The following is an 8,660-nucleotide window of genomic DNA, read 5'->3' on the forward strand; positions in this document are numbered from 1 at the left end:
TCTCACTGATGGGGGTGGGCTTGCTAAATAATAAGGGCTTCAGGGTTACAGTTGCTGGAGCTTTTTAGGATAAACACAGTTTTTGAATCTAGAGTTCAGTACTAAGCAATGTGGTAGTGAGGACTATAAGATGTGGCTACCCTTAAAAGTATCATTCACTACAGCTTAAATACAGAGGTACTTTTCATAAGGAGAAACTGCAGCAATGGCATTATTAAACATAGATTGAATTGATGAAGAAGAGTAAAGGAAAAAGGAAAGGAGTAGAGGGAAAAAAGAGGAGAGAGAGAAAGAAGAAAATAAAAAAGAAGTAGTAATTTGCAAAAACATGTTTGATGATTGGGACATGTAACATAGGTCTGTAGTGCACCATTGACTGTTCCAGTGGTCTGAATGATCATATGCTTTGTGTCCTAATAGAAGATATAAACAAAAGGAAGTGGTTAAATTAGAGTATTTTATCGAGATATTGCCATATTGAGCACTGTATATGGTATCCAGTATGATTGAATACCATAGTTTAAGATAAGGATGTCCATTCTTTGCTTCCGAGGACCACTGTGGACCAAGAAGCTGAAAGGTTATTTTGTACTTTGTAGAATTAAGGCATTAAAGCATATTGTTAGTATTCACTATAGTGGGTGTCCCAGGGTTCCAATTATATTCTGCACCTGGTTCTGTGAATAAATACATTGGGGCATATATTTTTGTAGTTAGAGGTTGATTACATACCTGTTCACTCTAGACCACTGTTTCCATCATTGGTGGTCTCTTTGTTGTAATGTATATTCATGATTTTGTGTTGCCTCCCCTCCACTTCATTTGATCACTTCTCATTATATGCTGGCATCTGTGGTGTTCAGAGTTTTTACACTTTCAACCCTTGTATCTGTTCATGGAGTACTATATGTATATATGGTGTATATTCTCAGTACCTCAGAAAATTGCTGTTATTCTGTATTTATCCTTCTTATGGCCTACTTTGTTTAACATAATATTTTCTAGGTCTATCCATGTTGTTGCAATATGTATCATTTCTAACTGCTATGTAGTATTCCACCATGTATAAATACCACATCTTCATGATCCATTCATCTGTTGTTGGGTATTGAGGTTGGTTCCAAATCTTGGCTAATGTGCTGATTGCCACGATAAATAGTGGAGTGCATACATACTTTGGGATGAATATCCGATTTCCGATTTGGGGATAGATACCCAGGAGTGCAATTGATGGGTCAAATGGCAGCTCAATTCTGAGTTTACTGAGCACTCTCCACATTGTTTTCCTTAGGGGTTGGACCAGGCAGCATTCCCACCAGAAGTGGGTGAGAGTTTCTTTCTTACCACATCTCTGCTAACAAAGATTGGACCCATTATTTTTGATGTGTGCCATTCTCACTGGTGTAAGGTGGTACCTCATGGTTGTCTTGATTTGGATTTTCCTAATGATGAGTGATGGTGAATATATTTTCATGTGCCTCTTGGCCATCTGTTGGTCTTCCTTGGACAAGTGTCTATTCATTTCTTCTCCCCATTTTTTATGGCCTTATTAGGTTTTGAGTGCCTTGTATATTCTAGATATCAACCCTTTATTTGATTTGTCAAGTGTATTTTCCATTCTGTTAGCTCTCTTCTAGTTTTAGCCAGTGTTTCTTATGCCATGCAGAAATTTTTTACTTTGATGTAGTCCCATTTATTTAGGTTTAATGCTATTACTCTTGCCATTGGCAATCCATCATCAAAGACTTTTTTGAGGTATAAGTCTTGAAGTGTTCTTCCTATTTTTTCCTCAATGAACTTTATAGATTTGGGTCTGACTTCAAGGTATTTGATCCATTTTGAGTTGACTTTTGTGTAGGGTGTTAGGTATGGATCAATCTTTAGTTTCTTACAGATGGTTATCCAGTTATTCCAACACCATTTGTATTTGTTCCTTATCAGATTCTTGGATCCTTTGTCAAATATTAGTTGACTGTATATTTGGGGGTACATCTCTGGATATTCTAACCTACTGGTCTGATATTTTGTCTTTTTTCCAGTACCATGCTGTTTTGATGACTACAGCTTTATAATAAAGCATCAGTTTAGGTAAAGAAATGCCACCAGTTTATTGTTTTTCAGTATGGATTTGGCTAACCTAGGTCTTTGTTGGTTCCAGATGAGCTTTGTAATTTATTGTTCTAATTCTTTAAAATTTTTCTATAGGGATTGCATTGAATCTATATTGTAATTTAGGTAAGATTATCATTTAGATTATGTTGATTCTTCCTACCCATGAGCATGGAATGTTCTTCCATTTCCTTAGGTCCTCTTCAGTTTCTTTCTGAAGTGTTTTGAAGTTTTCATGGTATAGGTCTTTCACTTCTCTTGTAAGATTGATCCCAAAGTACTTGATATTTTTGGATACTACTTTAAATGGAATCAACTCTTTACTGTCTTTCTCCTCTACTTTGTTATTTGTATAGAGGAATGCTATTGTCTTTTGTGTATTGATTTTGTAGCCAGCCTCTTTGCTGTAATGGCTTATTGTTTCTAGGAGTTTTCCTGTGGACTCTTTAGGGTTTTCTATGTATATCATCATATTATCTGCAAAAAGAGATAGTTTAACTTCTTTTTTCCCCTATCTGAATACCCTTGATTCCCTTCTCTTGTCTGATTGCTATTGCTAGTACTTCTAAAACTATGTTGAATAAGAGTGGAGAAAGTGGGCAGCCTTGCATAGTTCCTGACCTTAGTGGAAATGCTTACAAAGCTGTTTTATATTGAAGAAAGGAATGCTGCTTATACAAGTTAATAGCAGAACTTAAGTTAGAGTCCAAATTTTTTGATTCCTGATCATTTTTGCATTATTATACATTTACTGTTCTAGTGTAAACAGCTGAGTGGCAAATTAAAATGTAGATACCATACTTACCTGGCAGGGGAGATACCATGATCATGAAGGTGGTTTCCTCAGGGCAAGGCTTATCTATTGCACTTCGGATATGCTGACCCCTGCGATTTCCCCAAATGTGGGAAACTCGACTGCATAATTTGTGATAGTGGGGGAAGAAAATCTTAAAAAAAATATGGATACTAATTAAGTAATCTTTTTAAAAATAATAATAAGGGGCTGGAGAGATAGCATGGAGGTAAGGCGTTTGTCGTGCATGCAGAAGGATGGTGGTTCGAGTCCCGGCATCCCATATGGTCCCCCGAGCCTGCCAAGAGCGATTTTTGAGCATAGAGCCAGGAATAACCCCTGAGCGCTGCCAGGTGTGACACCCCCCTCCCATGATAATAGATATTTTCTCAGTCTTATGGCAAGAACAAATATTTATCATTCTTGAGAAAACTCTAAATTGGGGCTGGAGCAGTGGCGCAAGGGGTAAGATGTCTGCTTTGCCTGTGCTAGCCTCAGACGGACCATGGTTTGTTCCCCTGGTGTCCCATATGGTCCCCCAAGCCTGCTAGGAGCGACTTCTGAGTGCATAGCCAGGAGTAACCTCCGAGCTTCACTGGGTGTGACCCAAAACCAAAAGCAAAAGCAAAACAAACAAACAAGCAAACGAAAGAAAACGCTAAATGGTTATCAGGTACTCTGAAATGTAATCTTATATTACAGGAAAGAAGTAGATGCAGATGGAATATTACACAACTGTTAGAAAAAATGAAGTTATGAAATTCTTATACTTGGATTCATATGTAGAGTATTATGCTGAGTGAAATGAGTCAGAGGGAAGTAAATTGTCACACTCATTTATGGGATATAAAAAAGATAGTATGATATCTCTATCTAAAGACAAAAGAGATGAGGGCCAGGAGGACTGGTCCATGTTAGCAAGCTTGCTACAAATAGCAGAGGAGTGCAGTTGGGCAGAGAAGGGACAACTAATGACAATAAGAGTTGGAAATGATCATTCTGGACATGAACTGGATGCTGAAAGGATATACAGTGATATGTATGATATTTCTTCAGTAGCCAACCACAGTGCCTAAAAAGAATTAAGGATTGAGAAAAAGAGAAAAAAGTTTTCCATAGAGGTAGACAGTAGAGGGTGTGAAGGGGAGGGAGAGAAACTGGAGTCTTTGGTGGCCGGAAATGTCCACTGGTGAAGGGTGTTGTACATTGTATGGCTAAAACTCAGCAACTTTGTAACTGTATCTCATGGTAATTTAAAGAATTAAAATATATATAAAAGAAACAGACTCAGAGGGTTGAATAAATTATGTGTGTTTACACAGCTAATAACTACAAGGCTATGATTGGAAGATAGTATATAATATAATATAATATAATATAATATAATATAATATAATATAATATAATATAATATAATATAATATAATATAATATAATTAATATAATATAATATAATATAATATAATATAATATAATATAATATAATAAATATAATAAATATAATATAATAAATATAATATAATATAATATAATATAATATAATATAATATAATATAATATAATATAATATAATATAATATAATATAATATATAATTTGAGTGATGTCTTCTTTCAATTAAAACCAATTTAAAATAAAAATGAATTTCATTATAGATGGGAGTTTTTACTTGTATTCTCTTGTAATATGTGGGGTCTCATGTTGCATTTTGTACAAGAAATCAGAGTCACGGAAAAGGTGCATTTCAGCCAGGGAGTGACAAGCAGCTTCTTGGATCTTACTGAGTCAGCCACGTTTCTCCTCCTTTGGGCTTTCCCTGCCACTTTTATTAGCTATGATTTAACATAAATCACCTGAGGGTCAGAGTTGACATAATTAAGGCTTTTTATGCTAATAAACTCATAAGAGGTGAAAGGAAAAGTAAAGTGATTTTAAAGGCATATGAGAATATTCCCTTAAAAAATAAAAATATTCTAACACAGGTACTATATACAATATAAGACATTATTAAATGATTATCTAGAATATGAAATATCTAAAATAAAAGAATCCTTAGAGACTGCAGTAGGCAAGTGGTTTGCAGGGCCAGAAATATAGGGGACTACCAGGAATGCTAGACCAGGCTGTCCTATCAAAAGAATATCAAATATTTTAGAATGAATCCTACTTCTTAATAATATTGTATGAGTATATTGAAGTTTTGATATTAGAATCAGTGTATCTTGGAGATATTCTATTTCCTGATACTTTTTCAGAAAATGTCTTGAAAAGGGAAAAGAAAAACTGAAGTTTTGTTGAAATTTCAGGTTGTTTCATTAAACAATTGGATATTTTTCAGTACTTTATAAGCTTGTTTTACATTTTTCTTTAAAAGTGCTTCAACAAAAAACAGTAAGAGTGCTTGACAAAATGTAACTGAAATTTTTGGGTCATTTTATTTTATTTTTTAATTTAAAGCATTGTCATTTACAAAGCTATTCATAGTTGAGTTTTGTTGAGTTTTAGTCTTTTTGGAAATGATATTGATAATACTCAAAAAACTAGAAATTGAGCTTCCATATGATCCACTAAATTTTAATCCAAGGATTAATATATAATGATTAACATAATTTAATAATTTGAATTTTAATTGATTTACTTGTATTAAAGAAAACAGTAGTAGGATGACTAGTTGAGAAGTCTATGACCATTTGAATTTTAATGGTCACTGTGGTAAATTTTATATACATATAGGGGGATTCTATTATACCTTCAAATTCTATAATGTAAACTTACAATGAATCTTTAAAAAGGACAATGAAAGGTACTTTTTGTTCTGCTTTGATTAAGATATCTTTATGAAGTTGATTCATGATAACAGGAAAATAATGATCAACACAAAAATAATACTAAAAAATAAGTCAGTTGCTTTAGAAGTTAATAGTTTCAATTCAGACTAAGCTTGAGCATAGTTGGGTATGACTTTTCAAACCAATAATATAAAAGTAAGAAGTCCTGATCATGGGTAGGCGTGACTCTCCAACCAATATAAAAATTAATTTTGATAGAAAGACCTGGAATAAGCTTATAGAGATTGTTGAGCTTGTTATTTTTACCCATATAAACAGCACGAGTATCATGTGGCATTGTTCCGTTTTGCATAGGAACACTAAAATGAGGAAATCTTACATATAGAAAGAAGTTCTTATCTAATAGGGATAGGAACGTATAAATTTTATAGTGCAAGGCTGCCTTTCAATCTGAGCATTTGTCATGAAGACTTGACTTAGGCCTCTATGAATTGGACATTGATCATCCAACCCTGAACCTCTGATCCCAATATAGGTCCTGGCACAGAGTATGGGACCAGCACCAAGATCCAAACTCCTCTTGGGGAGGCTCAAATGCCTCCCTGGCACCATCTTGCTCCAGGGTAGACCCATAAAACACCTTGGCAATGAGGAAACAGCAACAACTTGATCTAAGAGCAGGTTGCCCTACCTCACTACCCAATGGTGAGATGAAATCAGAAGATACTCTGCCCTAGAATCTGTGCAAGTACCAATATCTCTAGTTACAAAAGACTGTCTTCTACAACATCTGTGACTAAGCAGAACTTTTCCTGGGACCACAAAGAAAGACTTTATCCTAGGCTTTAGCTTAGGACCTGTACAAAAACCAAAATCTCTAACTACAGAGAACTGAGCAGAATTTTTTCTGGGAAAATAAAGAGAGACATTGGGGTTGGGCAACCAACATGCCTAGAGTCTGTAGTTGGTCTTTTGACAGTATGCTTCATGGCAGAAGAAATTTTCTTTCTAATTTACCCAAAGTTTGATATGCCTATGCAAAAAGAAAATAAAAGCCACACCTGCCCCTCTCTCCCTTATTTCTTTCTTTCCTTCTTTTAATTTTACTTATAGTCTACATAGGGGCTCCTGCTTTTCCATAGAACCATGGAACTAGAATAACTTTGTTCTGTCTTATATTTCTATGTCTTTTTTACAAATTGTGAAAGGAAAAAAAGTGGATGGGCCCAGGGACCAAGTGGTCTCAGGAACATTGAGTGGGAAAAAAAGAGGTCAGACCTAAATACCCAAGCCAAAGTCACCAACAACAAGATCAAGAGACCCAAACTATAACAAGCTGAACACGAAATATACCTATTATACTAGTAGTCCAGGGGGCTAGAGGCGGAGAAACTATTCGGGGAAATATGGTAGAGGGAGGTCAACACTGGTGGTGGGAATGGCCCTCATTCACTGTCACTAAATGCTTAAAATACAACTGTGAAAGACTTGTAATTCACAATGGCCTCAATAAAAAAATTTTAAAAATGTTTTTGGGTCACTAAGATTTTAAAATAAATACTGGTAAAAAAAAAAAAAAGACCTGGAATAAGCTACCATTGTTATTATCATTGTTCCTTAGGCAAGATAAGGATGTGCTGGTTAGGGTTGGGAGTAGACAGAGCACTTGTATTAGGGAGGCTCTGGATTTAAAATCTAGCACCAAAGTCCACCTTCAGTATCAACCTACCTCCAAAAATGCTTCCAGAATTTGTCTCATACTCTTGTCTTCCAGCCTGCCAATATAACAGGAATCTTTTTAAGTTTGATTGTAAAAATTTAGGTCTCATGAAATCATTGTTGACTTCTGATTTAGATATTTATTTCTGTCCTTCTTTAACACCACCGATGCACACAAGGACCCTTGACCTCCATCCTCCATTATTTCACATCTGTTTTTTTCCTTCTACACTCAATATTTTTTCTTTCTCCTTATTGTATTCTGGGACCAAGAGTGGTCCATGCAATCATCATTTAAACCATTGCATTTCTTCATGTCATTATTCTAAATATCACACACAGTGATATTCTGTATTTTCCTTCTTCTGGCTTACTTCATTTAACATAATATCTTCCAGTTTCATCCATCTTTCAGTGAATTGCATGATTGCATCTTTCCTATGTAATATTACATTGTAACATATGTACCACATCTTCAGTGATCATTCATCTGCTGGACATTAGGTTGATTTCAATTCTTACCTATTGCACTGAGTTCTGAAATTAATTGTGGTATGCATACATTTTTGAATGAAATTTTTTTTGTTCTGGGGATAAATACCAAAAAGTGGAATTGCTGAGCCATATTGCAGCTTGATTCTGAGTTTACTGAGAATCCTCTATACTGTTTTTCATAGGAGTTGAACCAGATAGCATTCCCACCAGCAGTGGAAGAGAGTTACTTTTTTACCACATACCCCAACGATACAGATTGTTCTCAGTATTGTTGATATATGCTATCTATATTGCAAGATGATGTTTCATTGCATCTTGATTTGGAATTTTTTTCTTTTTAAAAATTAATTTTATTGTGGCCAAAGTGAATTACAAATCTTTCAAAGTAATCTTTAAGGCACATTGTGACAATAAATGAGGGGCATTCCCACCACCAGTGCTGTCCTCCTTCTACCCCTGTGCCCAGCATCCCATATCTCCCCTTTACCCCCACCCACCAATGCTAGTATAACTGGTCCTCATTTTTACAGCTTGTTGTAGATTGGGTATCGATTCTGTTGTCATTGACTTTGGGTTGGGTGTTCATGTCTGATCATTTTTTTTATTTTCACAAAATGTTCATACAACTATCTAGTCCTGGTATCAACCATTTCCCCCCCTCAAATTATGAGGCTGAACAAGATGGTTCCAGTAATGCGGTTCTGTTGGAGATATAAAAAAAGAAAAGGGAGAAGAGAAAAAAAACAAAATAAACAA

At 35.1% G+C, this 8,660-nt stretch overlaps 1 protein-coding gene and 1 pseudogene across 1 annotated transcript in view; both read left to right on the plus strand.

Annotated features, from left to right (window-relative positions):
- Positions 1 to 8,660, plus strand: part of SLC4A10 (solute carrier family 4 member 10) — a 337,987-nt gene that overhangs the window by 11,727 nt on the left and 317,600 nt on the right.
- Positions 2,907 to 3,060, plus strand: LOC126010163 (uncharacterized; annotated as a pseudogene).

This window comes from Suncus etruscus, chromosome 5 (assembly GCF_024139225.1).
Source record: "Suncus etruscus isolate mSunEtr1 chromosome 5, mSunEtr1.pri.cur, whole genome shotgun sequence".
NCBI lineage: Eukaryota > Metazoa > Chordata > Mammalia > Eulipotyphla > Soricidae > Suncus > Suncus etruscus.